Below are 13,455 nucleotides of genomic sequence, written 5' to 3'. Positions count from 1 at the left end.
TCCTAATCCCGTAGTCCCAGCCCTGTTTATTTCCTTATTTCCTGAGTGCATAATTGGTCTTGATGCACTGGCAGCTGGAGTTACCCCCACACTGGGTCCCTCGCCTGTGGAGTAAGGACTCTTATTGGGCTGAAGGCCAAAGGGACACCTCTGAAACTGCCCCCTTCTCAACTGAATCAGAAGTGATGTCACATCCCAGGGCAGGTCTTGCAGAGGTTACTGCAGGTATTGTGGGGGTAGCACCACCATTAGAGAGCTGTAGGAAGTGGGGTGGTGTTGGGGTTGCCTCTCTGTGTATTCTGTCCTTGCTGAAGTCTGATGGCGTCTAAAGAATGAACAGGATTACTTCAGACTTGACCTAGTAGCAGTCTTGATTGCAGCTGCCATGCTGGCTGGATATCACTGCTAGCAGAGGTTAACAAGGCTGCAGGCCAATGGTGTGCAGCCGTGGATTTGCTGAGTGCTTTCCTTTCCAATTAGAAAGTGGGTATGGGCCGCCGGCCGCGGCTGCACTCCCAAGATGGCGGCTCCTCCGGGCGAGTACTTCAGCGTTGGGAGCCAGGTGTCGTGCCGGACGTGCCAGGAGCAGCGGCTGCAGGGCGAGGTGGTAGCCTTTGACTACCAATCCAAAATGCTGGCTTTAAAATGTCCCTCTTCCAGTGGAAAGCCCAACCATGCAGACATCTTGCTCATAAACTTACAGTATGTTTCAGAAGTGGAAATAATTAATGACCGAACAGAAACCCCTCCTCCCCTAGCTTCACTCAATGTTAGTAAGCTTGCCAGCAAATCACGGACAGAGAAGGAGGAGAAGCTGAGCCAGGCCTATGCAATCAGTGCTGGTGTCTCTCTAGAGGGCCAGCAGCTCTTCCAGACCATTCACAAGACCATTAAAGACCGTAAATGGCAAGAAAAAAACATCGTAGTCATGGAAGAAGTTGTTATTACACCCCCATATCAAGTGGAAAACTGTAAAGGCAAAGAGGGGAGTGCACTGAGCCATGTACGCAAAATAGTTGAAAAACATTTTAGAGACGTGGAAAGCCAAAAGATACTGCAACGTTCACAAGCCCAGCAACCACAGAAGGAGGCTGCCCTGTCATCCTGAGTCCGTACACATGGAGGACTCTTCCAGCATCCAGCCAAGGAGGCGCTGGTGGTGGCTTCAGCGGAGGCAGGCCGGGGGAGGGAAGGGATCCTATATGTCCTGTTGGCTCTTAACAAAGGGTCAGCATTTCCAAATCTTAGACTTGAACAAACAAAACACCCAACAAAAAAGAACAAGAGAATAATTTAAAAGTTGAATCATGACTTGACTAACAGACTTCGGTCCACCATGTCCTTTTCACAGCCCTCTTCTGGAACAGTCACCTTGTTAATTTTATTTTTGAAAATTCTTTTCCCACTCTGCCCTTTTACTTCTGACTTTCCTTTCCTAGTCTGTTCCTGCCATTCTGTTTTTATAAGTGGCTACACTTGCCTTCTGAATGATTGAAAGAAACTTTTACATCTTTTCTTCCAAAATAAAAGTAACAAGCTGACTGTGACTCTTAAGTTGAGACCAGAGCAGCAAAGGTCTCACTTTAAATTTTTCTTTGTTTTCTTTTCCTTTTTTTTCTTTTTTTTTTTTTTTTTTGCACAGGACATGGCTTGAATTAGTTTTATTTTTCTTAACTTTAAATATATATATGAAAATATATATTAAAATGTTCTCTAAAAAAAAAAAAAAAAAAGAAAGTGGGTATGGAGTTATTCACATTCATATCATAGTTATTTACAGTTTCCCTGAGAGCTATTAGAACTCTCCCGCCATCTATAACAGAGGCTTCAGAAATTTCGAACATTCTACAGAATATTCAATCTGCTCATTTCATTGGCAACTTCATAGATTGGGATGGATGAGAAAGAAGGTGGAAAGTATGCTGGAGGCCTTGGTAAAACACATGCACCCCAGAAAGAGGAGGACAAATCTTACAGAACTTCCGGAGTGGCCATTACAGTGAAATTTTATGGGTGTGGTGGCTAGGGGCATGCAGGGATATTTCTTCCAAGTGAAAACAAAACAAAATAGAAAAAAAACCCAAAAAACCTGTTGCATCTTTCATCTTCACTGAAAAAAAAAAAAAGAAGCACACTGCCTGGTGAATCTCTTCGGGTTCTGACAACACTACATTCCGTATCTAGGTATATCATTTTGGCCACATTTTTGGTGACATACGAGGATGCCAGCTTCAAGTAGGGCCCACACAGGAAAGGACCCTGCAGCAGATCCAGGCTGTGGTGCAGCAGCCACCATCCCTCAGTCCCACTGGTGCTGGAGGTGGCAGGGGTGGGGAAAGATGCAGAATGGAGCTGAACCAAGCATTGGGGGAAAGTCACAGTAGAGGACCTTGGATTCTGGAGTAAGATCATGTCATCCACAGCAGAGACATATGCCTCCTTCTAGAAGCAACATTAGTGTTACTGGCCCTGATCAGATAGAATTCTTGACCGTGGGACACCGAGAATCATGTGATTCCAACTGCGTATATGAATTGGCTTCTCTGTGATCTACAGAGTCGTAGATTGGATGGGCCCAACAGTGTCCTTCATGAGATGGAAATGGTCCATGTGGATTGACCCTGAACCCCAAGTTAACACCCCATCCACGCAGAAAATACCTGCCCATGAGGTGTCACTGAGCAACCAAGTGGACAAATGGAAGTTAGCTAGCCTTCACTGTGGGTCGCTCAGACCTGGCAGGATGGGTGTGTGCATGCAGCTCCCTTCACATGCCCATCCTGCCAGGTCATTCGACTGCCTTGGCAGGTGCAAATCAGTCCTGCTGGACCCATAGGTAGCCTCATATTTGGAGGCTACAATGGGCCCAGCACAGCACGGACTCCCACCAACCAAGGCTGATCTAGCTGCTGCTGCCTCTGAATATGCAGCTTATCAGGATTAGAGGGCCATGATAGGCCCTGATGAGCCCTGCTAGGGCGCTATTTCTTTAGGTGATCAAATAGCCACTAAGTGACACACTGACCACACTGAGCCTCATCATGGAAGGGCCAGGGGTTCGTCCTCACAGGGATAGACGCTTCCTCCATGGGTAGGCTTGTTTTCCCTATTCTCAGACTCTCCGCCAGCACCACTATCCAGGAGCTGCTGACATTCCTGACCCAGAGGTTTGGAATTACTCTCAGCACAGTGTCTTCCTGGGGGACCCACCTCGCAGGGAAATGGAAGTAGGCACAGCATGGGCCATGACCAGGGGATCCACTGATCCTATCACCATCTGCACCATGCAGGGGCTGCAGGCCACACAGAACCATGGACAGGCCTTCAACAGGCACAACTCAGAACCAGCTTGGAGGAAACACTGAGGAATGTTTCTTGTGAGGGACTGAGATGCAGGATTTCTTCACGCTTCCCCTTTGTGACTTCAAGAGCCTCTGGCTTCTCTTTCTGCAAAGGCATCTGAATGTGTCTGCGTCCCTGTCAGCCTAACGTGAGGAGGTGGGGAGACCAGCCCTCACCCATGTCTACCATGACTCCCTTCCCCATGCTGAATTAGCTGACTTTACAAAAAGAAAATTACCATCAATAATGTGAATGGGCCTCATCCAATCAGTAGAAGACTCTGGAAGCCAGAAGCTGAGGTTTCTCAGAGAAGAAGATATTCTGCCTCAGGATTAGAACATGTTCTTTCTGTGTTTTCAGTCCGCTAACTTATCCTGCAGATTTTCAGACTTACCTCCCTAATAATCACATGAATAAATAGTGTCATATGAATACAAATACACACACACACACACACACACACACCCCCTATTGGTTCTGCTTCTCTGAAGAATACAGACTGATAGAGACTGTGGTATGAAGAGTGGTTCTAGAGGAACAGAATCCTTTTAAAAATTTTATAGCTAACCATAAAAAATACTTTATTAAAATGTTGAAATGTATATAAGCATAATTATAATTAGCAAATTAAGAATTAAATTGGCAAATAAGAAAAGAATTGTTTTCTTTTCTTTATACAGGACAAGCAACAGTAATCCGGACCTTCACCCCTTTCAGCCACCGTTTGCCCTAGGTGTCCTTCGCTTAAGTTTCTGGCTTGTGTTTTTGGGGTGAAAAGTCACATGGATACTAAGAAGCAATTCTAACAATGTGAATCAGGTATCAAAAACGCCTTATGGCGTGTTAACACGTGATGATGGTTCGTATATATTCCAACATCTCACACCAGGCAAGCATTATTTCCAGAGGAAAATTAAGTCACTTTTGTAGCTGCTAGCGAATGTTGTACAAATGAACACTGAAGATGTACGGCATTGTTCTGCTCTGCAGCGGTGCTTCTGTGGCTCCAGCAAACCGTGCAAAGGCTTTCTTTAATTATATATATATTTATTTTATATACACAAATGTAATATATATACACACCCTCTGAAACTGAAAGTTGAAAAAAGAAAAAATACAAACATATCTTCTGAGATACTTCAATCACTTCACTCCACTGATCATTTTCTTGGGCGTAGAACTGAAACTATCACTCAATAATGTGTTTATACACCTTGCTGTGATTCAGATGGTTATGAACACACAACCATTTATTCCATTTTCTGTTGTCACTAGAACATGGTTATTTGTCCCTGATCTAACAACTCCTTCTCCAGCTCCACTCTCTGGCCACTGAAATTAACAGTCCAGGTGGTCTTTTGAGTCACTAGGTGGTTTGCCAGGACAAGGTTGATTTGCGCTAATACTTCTGGCATGTCCGTTTGGATTTGTAACAGAAGCTTTTTCTGGATTCATCACCTACAAGGTGAGCTGGAAAACTGCAACCATCACCCACGCTTGAAAATACGGGAGGTAGCCAGTATTTCTCTTCATGGCCAAACACTTGTCTCCAGTTTTTACTATTGTCCTGTGTTTTTTAAACCAACACAGCGGTAGTAGCTGAAAAGAGAGAGGACACTGAAGAAGAACTTTGAAGGCACAAAGAAAAGGAAAACTGTGTGGAACTTTGCTGTGTATCTGTCAGTTCATTCTACTCCTCTAGAACACGGCGTTCTCAGGACTTGATGTCCTGCAGGCCCCAGCTGAGGGCAGCGAGCACCCTGAGAGTGGCCTGGACTCCCCTCTCGGAGTGTAATCGCACAGCCACAGCAGCTGCATGGGAAGCCGTCCTGCACTTCTGGAACCGTCTCTCTTGGTCACGGCGGCTACTGTGACATTGTCCTTTCTTCCGTTTTCCTTTCTTCCTCTGTCCTGTTGCTGGGGATAACTTTGCCCCTGCTGGCATCATGTCCTGAAGAGCTGAGGATGACACATCCTGGCTGGCAGCCTCCCTGGTCGGCCTTGGGTCACCATCTAAGTGCTGCCCGTGGCAGGAGGTTCTGGGAATGAGCGGCAGTGCCTCATAGAGCTGTCCCTGTGAGAGAGGCCCGCAGTTGTTTGTACCTGTGGCATTTTCACAACTCTTTCCAAGGAGTCTTGTGGTAGGAGACCAGGTCTGGGTCCTCACCTGTGTCTCCCATCTCTCATCTGGATGGCTATGGGGCCGACATTGTCGGAAATGAGAAACGCTGCCCCTTCACAAGCACTACCTAGTTTTTCTCTTCTGGAAGATGACAGCACAATGCCCAGGCTGAGATGGACACAGGAGTCAGCATCTTAAAGTAAAACATGTGATTCTAATAGAAATACCTGAGTTTGTCAATGCGAATGAACAGGACCTTCCGAACCCTCTGGCAACTGTGTATTTCTCCTTAAGATGTGACAAAGAAAGAAAAAGAAAGAAAGAGAGAAAGAAAGAGAGAAAAGAAAGAGAGAAAGAAAGAAAGAAAGAAAGAAAGGAAGGAAGAAAGGAAGAAAGGAAGAAAGGAAGAAAGGAGGGAGGGAGGAAGAAAAGCAGGAGAAGGAGTGGTGGCTGGGGTGTGGGGAGCTGGGACTCTGGCCCTGTGCAGGTGAGTTGCTATGTGCTTCTGGGGAGGCTGCCACCGTCCTGGGCTCTGGCAGGTTGGGGCACAACAGAGCCAGCCTTCCTGACAATGCCGTCTGTCCCAGTGACTCACCAGAAGTCACGGCACCCAGATTAGTTTTGTGTTGATAGAAAATTTTTAAGTGTTATGTAACATAATTTTACGCTTCTGAGGAGGGAAATAAGTCTCTCTGGCTCAGCTGCTACTCATGGCAATCTCTCTAATGTGCTTGAAGACGGTCAGATCTGTGGGGTTCCACCCTCAGTGAAGACTTGTTCTTCCCTGCTGGGTCTGTTCTCTGGTGTCTTTGCCTGTTGGTTGCCCCTGTGACTGCTGACCTCATGCCCTCTGGTGGATGTCATGCTTTCTTGCTCATTGAGGGTTGGAAAACTGGAAAATTACACTCAATGAGGATAGGCAGTAACATTTGTTCTGTGTGGCACTGTCATCACCCGCACTTGAAGGGGAAGCCGTGTTTCAGAAAGTACAAAACGTGGCCCCATCCCTTGGCTGCCAAGTGGCTGCCAGGCGGCCTAGTGGCAATGTGAGCCCGAGTGGACGACACTGTGATGCAGGACAGGGTGGATTCAAGGGCCCCTTCCCAGCTCAGGGATTGACTGCAGGGCTGGTGGTAACCAGGGCTGAGAGGAAGCTGGAGACATGCTGGGGCGGGGCCGGGTGAGAGCCTGGAGAGAGCCTCCACCTGTCCTCACAGGGCCTGGGGGAGACATACTGTGGAGGGGGCACCTGTCCCTCCGCTCTGCCTCACCATTGTCCCCCAGCCACACTGGCATCTCTGGTGTCCACCAGGCACTTTTCACGTGTCTCTTCCTTAACCTTCAGAACCTCTCTGTGAGGTCCATACTGGATTTGCATTTCCAGAGTTAAGGGAAGACTCTGGGCCTGGGAGACTCCATAGGGAGGGGTCCACACTCTATGACTGACGCCACAGTTGAGCCACAGCAGCTTGAACTTCGGATCCCAGAGTGCTCTGAGCTCTGAGTTGCTCTGGGCTGGCGGTGCCCTGTGCCAGCTGCACTGAGGCAGCCGTGTGCCTGCTGGTCCTACAGGATTTGCCACCTGAAACCAGAAACAGATCAGGATTTCCCAAATTGTCTCTAGCCCTGATGGGTGACATCTCCACTGTTTCAATAAGGCAATAATCGCAGCTACCACTTCTGTGGTGGGTGCTGCCATGTGCCAGGCATCTTTCTGGGTACTTGGCATATGTGAACACACACATTTACAATGGAAGCTCGTGAAGCACAGAGAGGTTAAGTGACTTGGCCAAGGTCACACAGCAGTAAGTAGTGGAGCTGGAATTTGAACTGAGACAGTCTGTTCAAGGGCTCAGGCCCTCAGTGCTGGCATCATGTCACATACAGTGAGATGACTGAAAGTGGGAAGAAGTTGGGGTGTGTGGATTACATGGAGTACACTTGGTCTTTGTAGTAAGCTGGAGCCTGTGGCCACCAAAGGTGGATTTGTGCATGAGCTGAGGACAGGTTTCTAATGTGCCAGATGAGGTGAGTAGGAGATTATGCAACTGTGTCTTCAGCCTTGTCCTCCCCATCTTTGTCATCTCCTGAGGATGGAGCATCTGTCATGTGCACACTGAGTGGCACCGCTCCTGCTGGGTGAGTTGCTGCAGCTGCAGGCCCCCAGGGTCCTCGTGAGAGGCAGTCAGCACCTGCAGCTGCTGGGGCTCCACCAGGATGCATTTTGAGGACACCAGCTCTGCACCATCCTTGGCCCAGAGAGCGGGCCCCATGGGACCACCTCCAGGCAGGGAGCAACTCAGCCCTGCGGTGTCCCCAATGCCAAAGAACAACTGCTCCTGCTGGTTTCAAGACCTCAGTGGGAGGCTGCAGCAGGCCTTGAGTGAGGGAGGATCGGCTCTCAGAGGCTGGGGTCCTGCCAGACAACACTCAAACCAGGGGCTGGTAAATAAACCCCAAAAGGACCCGGGGCAACATTTTCAACTTTGCCAACCAGTCTCTGTACCAAAGACTTAACTCCGCCCTTATGGCATGAAGCAGCCTTCCATAGACATCCTGCTGGTCTCCCCGAGACAGGCTGCTCCCAGTCCTAGGGGATCTGAAGTAGCGCCTGAATGGCCACAGCCATGCAAAGCACTAGGGTGCAGGCCAGGGTGTCTGTGGCAGGGGCTGGGGCTGCAGTTTGTCAGACAGCGTGCACAGGCATGCTGCTCCCCACAGCTTAGCTTGGCGCTAGCAGGAGGAGAGTGTCCCTTAGAAGCCTGGGGGCCACTGGAGCCCAACTCAGTGTGTGCAACTCCCAAATGGGCTTGGTGCCCATAAACCCAGCACCATTGTGGGCTGCTGACCCACCAAGGCACAGTGCACCCCAGCTGAGCCAGCTGTCCTTGACCCACCAGGCCTCAGACCATGACCAGCCCAGCTTGCTGGGGACAGAGACACTGGAACAGAATTTTAAGAATGAGTTCACTGAATTTGGTGGGGGGATTTCTTGAATTGTTTCTCTAATCTATTTGGATTTAAAGGCACAAATGACTCTATTTCCACTAGTACAGAGAGTGTGAATACTCAGAATATCACCACTGGATAGACCTAATCAAATAGTTAAAAGATCTGGGTGACCATGTATTTGACACCTTAGAAGACTTTGTTAAACTAGCAAATATAAGGTGATTGGCTGATTTTTGCCAGTTGTACTGGACAAAATGGGGGAAAAAAAGATGAGCTCAGGGCTGCAAACTTCTAACTCCTGAGCCACGTAAGTCACCTAAAAGTTTCTGTTTCCTTTGAATGAAATCCTAATCTCTTGTAGCTGCAGGGCTGAGCTTTCTGAAAAATAACCACAGAGTCTCATTCTGTGGGTGGCTAAATTACAACACTAAACAAATCCCAGACTCAAAGAATATCTGTTATTTAAGTGAAGTCATTGATTGGGAATAAATGGGATCCTGAAAATCAGAATGGGGACATCTGGGCAGATCCTGATGAAACTAAAGACACTGAATTCCCCTCTGAAAATTATTTGCCAGTTACATTCAACCACATTTGGCGAAATTAATCCAGTTTTCCCTAATGGAAAAATACTGGTCTTCTTTGAGGTAGTTGCCCTCAAGACCCTGTGATTCCACTCCACATTTACCCCCAACACCTCTCTGTGATTCCAGATCCGTAAATAGCCTTGAGTCCTAGCATGTCCTGAAAGGTGTGGTGGAATGTGTCAGTAAGATGATTTAGAGAAGCAATGTGACAATGTGATGAAAATAATTAAAAATGTTTAAAAGTCTGTGTCTTAATATTTATCGTTTGAGTAGCCTATGAATTTTCTAAAATTCTAAACATAGAAGATTCTCTCTATATAAAGATGCTTGTCAAAACATTATTTACAACAAGACAAAATGAAAGCAGATGGATCCCAAAGAAGTTGGGTTACATCTTCTTATCTGAAGTGGGATGCAGCTTGTAAAAGTGTATAAACTTTATGCAAAGTTTATAACATGGAAAACTACTTGTATAATAATACATTCCAAAAGCAACATCCAAGATAACCCATAACATATGAATGCAACTTTGTAAAATGACAGCATATACAAATATATATATATATATAGAAAATAACAAAATGAAAATGAGCACCACTGCACAAGACAGCTCCGGGGACTACCATTTGCACTGCAGTCTACAAAGATTCAACAATATAATAGCAGTGATTTTTTTAAAGAAAGGCCTAGGTGATGTTTCTGTCTGTGCATTTTAAAGTCTTCTGTGACCAAATAGGGTTTCACTTTTCTAATATAAAAGCATATATTTTAACATTTAAAATAAAGCATTTGACGTAAAACAACAATGAAATGAGGCCAGGCATGCACCTGTAGTCCCAGCTATTCAGGAGGCTGAGGCAGGAACATTGATAGAGCCCAGAAGTTCAAGGATGTAGGACACTATGATCACAGCTGTGAATAGTCACTGCACTCCAGCCTGGGCAACATATCAAGACCTTATCTCTATAATAATAATAATAATAATAATAACAACAATATTCACAATCTTCTTTCTGCCTCAAGCTAAATCTACTTTCTCATTTGAACCCAAAGGGCAGAAATGCCTACTAAGTGCTCCACCCGAGAAAAGAAATGAGTTAGTTCTTCCTTCACAATCCATGATCCAATTTTTGATTATAGAGTTCAGCTGAGCAATAAAGGCAACACTAAGAACACCATCAATATATAGATTATTGATTGTCATGTATGTATTCGTGTATAAATGTGTACCCCTGAAAGAGGGAGATGGATTCTTCCATTTCATAGATGAAAATCTGAGTCCCTGTGAATTTTGAGGCTTGTTCTGGGTTCACTGAATGTAAGCCTTGAGAATTGGGAGACATTCAGCCTTCTGCAGAGCCCACCTAGGTGTAAGCCAAACCAGTGGAGACTCCTCAACAGCAGGAAGAGCAACTGAGATCCAGGAAAGTCCACACTTGTAGAGGGTCCATGTCCAGTGGAATACAACTGAAGGATGGGCGGAGGGTAGAGTCTAGCTGTTTCCTTCAGCTGGGAGTGGCAGATGGGTGGGTCAGTGAGCTACCCATGAGGTGTATCATGTTCCTAGGGCTGTCTTTCATTCCTCTGCTGAGAGCTCCATCCTGCACAGACAAAAACCATATATTCACTGGTAGCAGGATCCCTTTTAGAAATGCAAACATAACTTCCCTAACACTAAAGTCAAACATTCTTTCTCCCAGTGAATCTTCTTATTTGGATAATCTCCTAACTTCCCCTGAAGTTAGCCCCAGAGTTGCATCTGAGCATTTGGATCCAAGATAGAAAGTCATTTTGGGGTTTGGACCTGGCTGATCTTGGACCGTGTTCTGAAAAGGAAGCTTTCTACTTCCAAAGAGCAAGGGTGAGCTCTGAATAGGAGATGAAATCATGAGGGGAAAAGACAGATGGGCAGATTCCCAAGCAAATTTGGAATATATTTGCCAGCCTCTTTTCAGTTGTAATAAAATACACATCAACACAAAATTTGCCATTGTAACCATTTAAGTGTACAATGCAGTAACATTTAGTAGGTGCACAACATTATGCAGCCATCATCACTATCAAGTTCCAGAGCATTTTCACCACCCTAGAAGGAAACTCTGTACCTGCTAAGCAGTCACCTTCCACTCCCCCCTGCCACCAGCCCCTGGCACCATTAACCCGGTTTCTCTCTCTCTAGATTTGCTTCTTCTGAATATTTTATTAAAATGGAATCATATAATAAATGGCCTTTTGTGACTGGCTTCTTTCATTTGACATGTTTTCAAGGTTCATCCAAGTTGTAGCATGTATCAGTACATTATTCCTTTTACGGTCAAATAATATTCCATTGCAGAATAGATTACATGTTGTTTATCCATTCATCAGTTGATGGGTATTTTCTTTTAAATTAAATAGAGAAAAACAAAAGAGGAGTTACAAATTACCACCCCTCAAAAAATACTTGCTTTTCTATTTACCTATGAAGTTACTTTTAGCTGTGTACTTCTTTGCTTCATATGGCTTCAAGTTGCTATCTAACATCCTTTTATTTCAGTGTGAAGCATTCCTTTCAGCATTAACTGTAGAATAGGTTTACCAGAGACAAATGCCATCCGTTTTTATTTACCTGTGCATGTCTGAATTTCTCCATTATTTCTGACAGAGAGTTTTGCCAAATATGCAACTGTCAGTTGAGACAGGTTGTTTTTTTCTTTCTGAACTTTAAGTTTGTCATGCCAATGTCTTCTGAACTCCATGGTTTCTGAAGAAGATTTGGTGGTTAATCTCATGGAGGATCCTTGTACTCAATGAGTCCCTTCTCTTGTTGTTTTCAAGATGCTCTGTTTGTCTTTGACTTTTGACAATTTCATTATAATGTCTCTCAGTTTGGACATATTTGAATTACTGCCACTTTAAATGTTTCAGGGTGTTGCATACCCAGATTCATGTTTTTAATAAAATTTCAGAAGTTTGGGGTCATTATTTCTTCAAATACTGTTTCTCCCCTCTTCTTCCTTCTCCCTTTTTGGGACTCCCAAAATGCATATACTTGAAGCTGTCTCTCAGATCTCTTCTGTTCATTTTTCTTCATACTTTTTCCCTTCTGCTCCTCAAATGGGCAATTTCAATTGGCCTATGTTTGAGTTTACTGATTCTTCATTCTGCAAACTAAAATCTACTGCTCTTGAAGTCCTCCAGTGAATTTTCCATTTTGCTTTCAGCTCCAGATTTCCATTTGCTTCCTTTTCACAATTATTTATTGATTTCTGCTATTTAGTGAAATGTAGTTCCCCTGATTTTCTTTAGTTATTTGTCCATGGTTTCCTTTAGCTCTTCGACTATGTTTAAGACAGTTGATTCAAAGTCTTTGTCTAGTAAGTCAGTCCATTCTTCTTCAGGAACAATTTCTTTCCATTTCTTTTCCTGTGAATGAGTCATACTTTCATACATGCATAATTCATGTTTTTTGAAGTTGAAAACCAGACATTTTCAATATTATAATGCGGTAACTGTGAAAATTACATTTTCTAAACTATTTTTATATAGACTGTATTCTTTATTGTATGTGGTCACTGCAGTCATATAGTTGTAGATGTGTGATCTTATTTCTGAGTTCTCTATTCTATTCCATTGGTCTATGTGTCTGTTTTTGTACCAGTACCATGCTTTTTTGGTTACTGTAGCCTTGTAGCATAGTTTGAAGTCAAGTAGCATGATACCTCCAGCTTTGTTCTTTTTGCTTAAGATTGTCTTGACTATAAAGCTCTTTTTGGTTCTATATGAATTTTAAAATCGTTTCTTCTAATTCTGTGAAAAATGTCAATGATAGTTTAATGAAAATAGCATTGAATCTGTAAATTACTTTGAGCAGTATTTTCACGATATTGATTCTTTCTATCCATTAGCATAGAGTGTTTCTCCATTTGTTTGTGTCCTCTCTGATTTACTAGAGCAGCAGTTTGTAGTTCTCCTTGAAGAGATCCTTCAATTCCTTTGTGATCTATATTCCTAGGCATCTTATTCTGTTTGTAGCAATTGTGAATAGAAGTTTATTCACGATTTGACTCTCTGCTTGTCTATTGTTGTACAGGAATGCTTGTGACTTCTGCCATTGATTTGGTATTCTGAGACTTTACTGAAGTTGCTTATCAGCTTAAGAAACTTTTCAGCTAAAACAATGGGGTTTTCTAGATATAGGATCATGTCATTTGCAAACAAAGACAATTTGACTTCCTCTGTTCCTATTTGAATATCCTTTCTTTCTCTTACCTGATTGCCCTGGCCAGAACTTCCAACACTTTGTTGAATAGGACTGGTAAGAGAGGGCAGCCTTGCCTTGCCTTGTGCAGGTGTTAAAGGGGAATGCTTCCAACTTTTGCCCATTCAGTATGATACTGGTTGTGAGTTTGTCATACACGACTTTTATTATTTTGAGGTATGTTCCTTCAATACCTAGTTTACTGAGAGTTT

At 44.3% G+C, this 13,455-nt stretch overlaps 1 pseudogene across 1 annotated transcript; it reads left to right on the top strand.

The window, feature by feature from the left end:
* Positions 1-498: 498 nt before the first annotated feature.
* On the top strand, positions 499-1,541 carry LOC115897008 (annotated as a pseudogene). Its single transcript, XR_004056977.1, has one exon. The product of XR_004056977.1 is annotated as a protein LSM12 homolog pseudogene (transcript).
* Positions 1,542-13,455: the final 11,914 nt, after the last annotated feature.

This window comes from Rhinopithecus roxellana, chromosome 4 (assembly GCF_007565055.1).
Source record: "Rhinopithecus roxellana isolate Shanxi Qingling chromosome 4, ASM756505v1, whole genome shotgun sequence".
Classification (NCBI taxonomy): Eukaryota; Metazoa; Chordata; class Mammalia; order Primates; family Cercopithecidae; genus Rhinopithecus; species Rhinopithecus roxellana.
This window is presented reverse-complemented; position numbering and strand designations above follow the sequence as displayed.